The 4980-nt window shown below is 36.6% G+C and overlaps 1 non-coding gene across 1 annotated transcript; it reads left to right on the forward strand.

The window, feature by feature from the left end:
- Positions 1-2026: 2026 nt before the first annotated feature.
- LOC116470064 (small nucleolar RNA SNORA42/SNORA80 family) lies at positions 2027-2160 on the forward strand. The gene has a single exon (XR_004248494.1). It is a non-coding gene; the product is annotated as a small nucleolar RNA SNORA42/SNORA80 family (small nucleolar RNA).
- Positions 2161-4980: the final 2820 nt, after the last annotated feature.

A 4980-nucleotide genomic window follows, 5' to 3' on the forward strand; every position in this document is an offset into this window, starting at 1 on the left:
CATGCTGGGTCCCGTAAAACCTACATTTTAAAAAAGGGTTTGTATTCGATCTTTGCTGATTTGTGAACTATATAAATGAACAGACAGAAGCAATTAATATTTATTGTGTTTTTACAACTTGTCAGGCATTGTAATAGTCATTTTTTGTCTTTTACTTATTTAATGGTAATTTCCAAAATCAAGTAGGTTAAATAACTTTACCAATGTCACAAGACAGGCTAAACCCAGGTCTTCTGGTTCCCAGCTCAGGACTTTCCTACCACACTATTTGTAGATAACTAAGACAATCCTCTTTTCTTTTTCTTTTCTTTCTTTCTTTTTTTGTTTGAAAGAGATGGGGTCTTGCGATGTTGCCCAGGTTGGTTCAAACTTCCCCCCGCCAGCCTCTCAAGTAGCTATGACTATAGGTATGTGCCACCGTGCCCATCAGATTTCTTTTTTCTTTTCTTTTCTTTTTGTTTGTTTGTTTGTTTGTTTTTGAGATGGAATTTTGCTCTTGTTGCCAAGGCTGGAGTGCAGTGGCGTGATCTTGGCTCACTGCGACCTCCGCATCCCAGGTTCAACTGATTCTCCTGCCTCAGCCTCCTGAGTAGCTGGGATTACAGGTGCCCACCAACACATCTAGTTAATTTTTTGTATTTTTAGTAGAGATGGGGTTTTACTGTGTTGGCCAGGCTGGTCTCAAATTCCTGACCTCAGGTGATCCACCCTCCTTGGCCTCCCAAAGTGCTGGGATTACAAGCGTGAGCCACCATGCCCAGCAGATTTCTTTTTGTTGTTTCTTTATTCCCCTTTCTTTCCTTGATTAATGATCACTGTCCAATCCTCACCACCACTTTTCTACCTATCCTTTTCTTAAAAAAAAAAGAAAAATTCCTCTGCAGCATTATTTGTTTCCTCCCCTCCCAGGTGAAAATATGAAAGACAAATAAATTGTAAATTACAGAATATAACAAAGTTCTTCATTTTGATTACAAATGACTTTAAGTTTGGATATTAATATTTTTATGTTTTTAAGTTTAACAATACAGTCTTCAAACGTGTACTTTGTTTTAAATGTTTTTTTAAAAAAACATGAGGGCCACAATAGACTAACAGGGCCAGATTGATTCTCCCAGCTGAAATAGCTATGAATTAGGACAAAATACAGGAAACAACAGGATTCAAGAAATTGGACATCAGGTAACAAAGGACCATGATTCCTGAGAGACAGAAAACAAATTAGGTATTCCCTACAGTTGTCACAGCTTGCTGTCTAGAGGGAATTTTTAGGTTGTACAGGGAGAGGAAACCCAAGCGGAGACTATTGATCTTCTTGCCTTGAAGACAGAGGCCTAGGATTTCAAGGAGGCCAAGGAGACTAGAGTTTGCAGGACAGAGTAACAGAGATGAGAGGGCTACAGAAAGAGAACACCCTAGAAATCCACAGTGAATCCCCCCAAGCATTCAGCTGAGTCCTGTTGAGTGCAGATGTGTGAGGAGAAAATCCTCTGAATGGATAAGAGGGAACAGTACCTAGAACTCACACAGGAATGTAAATAGTGCCTGTTATGACCAGCCAGGCTGGAAAACCTCAGTTTATGGGGCACTGGGTAGTGTAATCAGAAAGGTATTGCCTCAGTAGTGGGACAAAAAGCCCCCTAGTTGAAACATTGCTCAGGTTGTGCCAAACAAAGCTTAGAAGCAAGACCTGAAAGTGTCAAACTCTTTCTAATAACTCTGTATTACAGAACAAAGTTCAAGGATATTTATGAAATGCACAAATATCTATCACTCAATAAAGCAAATTTACAGTGACTGAGATCCTATAAAAATTACCAAACATACAAAGAAGTATACAGGAGAAAGTGAGCCATAACAGGGAGGACAATATATCAATTGAAATTCACAAAAGTGACATAGATGATAGAAGCAGAAAAACAACATCAAAATGGTCATCTTAATTTGTATTTCATATGTTCAGAAACTTAGGTGAAAGACTAAACATGATAAGTAGAGAAATGAAAGACATAAAGCAAACCCAAGAGCATGGTAATGGGTTCATTGGGGGCCCTTCTCTGTGGTCCTCATAGCATACCCATGCCAGTGTAAACTTCAGCCTTGAACCATTGCGCAGCCTCCTTCTCATGGGCTGTGAGTACTGAAGGGGGTTGCACAGTGTCAAGCAAAAAAGTCCAAGTTGAGCTTCTAGAGATGAACATTATAATTTCTGAAATAAAAATTACACTAGATAGGATTAACAAAAGGTAAGACATTGCAGAAAAAAAATTAATAAACTTGAGGACATAGCAATAGATACTATCCAAAATGAAACACAGAGAGAAGGCCAGGCATGGTGGTTCATGCCTGTAATCCCAGCATTGGGAGTCTGAGGTGGGCAGATCACAAGGTCAGGAGTTCGACACCAGCCTGGCCAACGTGGTTAAACCCCATTTTAAAATACAAAAATTAGCTGGCTGTGGTGGCAAGTGCCTGTAATCCCAGCTACTCAGGAGGCTGAGGTGGGAGAATTGCTTGAACACGGGAGGCAGATGTTGCAGTGAGCCGAGATCACACCACTGCCCTCCAGCCTGGGCGACAGAGCAAGACTCTGTCTCAAAAAAAAAAAAAAAAAAAAGAGAGATAGAAAAAAATTAAAAAGTGAACAGGGAATCATTAAGTCATGAGTATAATATACATGTACTAGGGGTTTCCCAGGAGGGGGATAGAAAAAATACATGAGGAAATAATGGCTCCCAACTTTCCAAATATCATGAAAATGAAACTCTCAGATTTAAGAAACTCAATGAAACGTGAAGAAAATGACACCCAAATCCATCAACATCAAATTGTTCAAAGCCAGTAACAAAGGGAAAAACATCTGAGGGATAAGGGGCACAGGGAATGGAGACATTACATACAGAAGAAATAAGACAAGAATAACAGCAAATTCATCATCAGAAACAATGCCAGCATGAAGACAATGGAGTAACATCTTCAAAGTACTGAAAGAAAAAATGTCAGTTTAGCATTCTATACAATATACTTTTATATCCATTGAAAATATCTTTCAAAAATGAAGGCAAAGTAAATAAATTTTTCGACTTAAAAGATCTGAAAGTATTAATCACCAGCAAGTTTATGCATCTTCTGCAATATCTAATCAGTTGTTAATCCCATTCAATGTTTTTTTTTAAATTTCAGACATTGTAATTTTTAATCCTTAAAGTAAGTTTTATTTTGGTTTCTTTTATATCATCCATGTTTTTACTTAATTTTTTGAAATAACTATTTTAATCCCTTTGACTGCTAAATTTAACATCACTATCAATTCTGTGTCATTTTCAGATTATTTATTTACCCCCTTATTTTAGTTAATATTTTCCTGCTTTTCATGTTTTGTAATTTTTTACTGGATGCTAGATATTGTTAATTTTACCTTGTGTGCTGGATATTTTTGTATTTCTATAAATGTTCTTGAGCTTTGTTCTGGGATGCAATTAAGTTACTTGGAAACAGATCCTTTCAGGTATTGCTTTTAAGATATGTTAGGTGGGACCTGAGTCATATTTAGACTATGGCTCATTATTTCTAAACACTGAGGAAGATATTTTGGAGTACTCTACCCAATGCCCCCTGAATTGTGAGGTTTTCCAGCCTGGCTGGCAGGATTGGGTACTATTCCTAGTCACTGTGAATGCCATGTACTGTTTCCTCTAATCCTTTTGGGTAGTTCTTTCCTCAGTCTCAGATTGTTTCCTCTCACCCATGCACTGGTCAGTACCCTGTAGAATACTTGAGAGGGACCCTCTGCAGATTTCAGTTTTCTACCTCTGCAGTTGTTGACTTTCTGGTACTCTCTACTGAAAACTCCAGCTACCTTAGTTTCCCTGGACTCTCAGCTCTGTCTCCTCATCACATAGTATTCTAGGCTTTTCCTGGGTTTGCTTTCCCTGAACCAGAGGCAGGAACTCTCCCAAAGGATATACCTGGGCAATCATAGGTCTCACTTTGTTTGTTCTCTATCTCTCAGGAATCACTGTCCTTTGTTGACTAATGTTCAGGGTCCTGAAAATCATCATTTTGCATATTTTGTCCAGTTTTTTGGTTTCTGGCAGGAGTGTAAATATGGTCACTATTATTCTGTCTTGGTTAAAAACAGGTGTCCTAGATCATTTAACATTAATTATAGATGTGGTTGGCTTTACATTACCACATTGCTATTATTTTCCTTTGTTTGATTTGTTCTTTTCCTGCCTTCGGTTGTATTAGTTATTTCTTTGATTTCATTTTATACCTATTATTAGTTCATTTAGTTATACTCCTTTTTAACTTTTTCAGTGGTTGGCCTTGGGTAGCTAATATACATTTTTTATCTTATCATATCTTTCTTTCAATAGTATTATATCAGTTCATACGTAGTATAAGAAACAACAATATATTTACAATCTCTCTTTCCAATTATTTTGTGCTGTTTTTGTCATATATTTTACTTTATTTTACAAACTGTACAATGCATTGTTATGCTTTTTATCTTTAGTTAGCCAAGTATCTCATAATACAATCAACAAATAGAACGTCTTTTATATTTATCTTAATGTTTGCCTTTTTGTGCTCCTCCATTCCTTGATTATATTCAAGTTTCAATTTGGTTATCATATTCCTTTTACGTAAAGAACTTATAATTTAACATTTCTTATAGAACCAAGTCTGCCTGAAATTAATTATCCTAGATCTTGTTTGTCTAAAAAAGTCATTATCTTACCTTCGTTCTTGAGATATTTTTTTCTGGGTACAAAATTCTTGATTGAAAGGGTTTTTTTCCTCAATTTTTAAAAGATATCACTTCATTTTTTTTTTCTGGCTTGTATAGCTTCTTACAAGAAGGTTGTTGTATTTCTAATCTTTGTTTCTCTATATGTGTTTATTTTCTCTGGCTGCCTTCAAGATGTTCTCTTCATCTTTGGTATTTAGCAATTTGGCAATGATGTGTTTAGGTGT

This window comes from Hylobates moloch, unplaced genomic scaffold (assembly GCF_009828535.3).
Source record: "Hylobates moloch isolate HMO894 unplaced genomic scaffold, HMol_V3 SCAFFOLD_5, whole genome shotgun sequence".
Lineage (NCBI taxonomy): Eukaryota > Metazoa > Chordata > Mammalia > Primates > Hylobatidae > Hylobates > Hylobates moloch.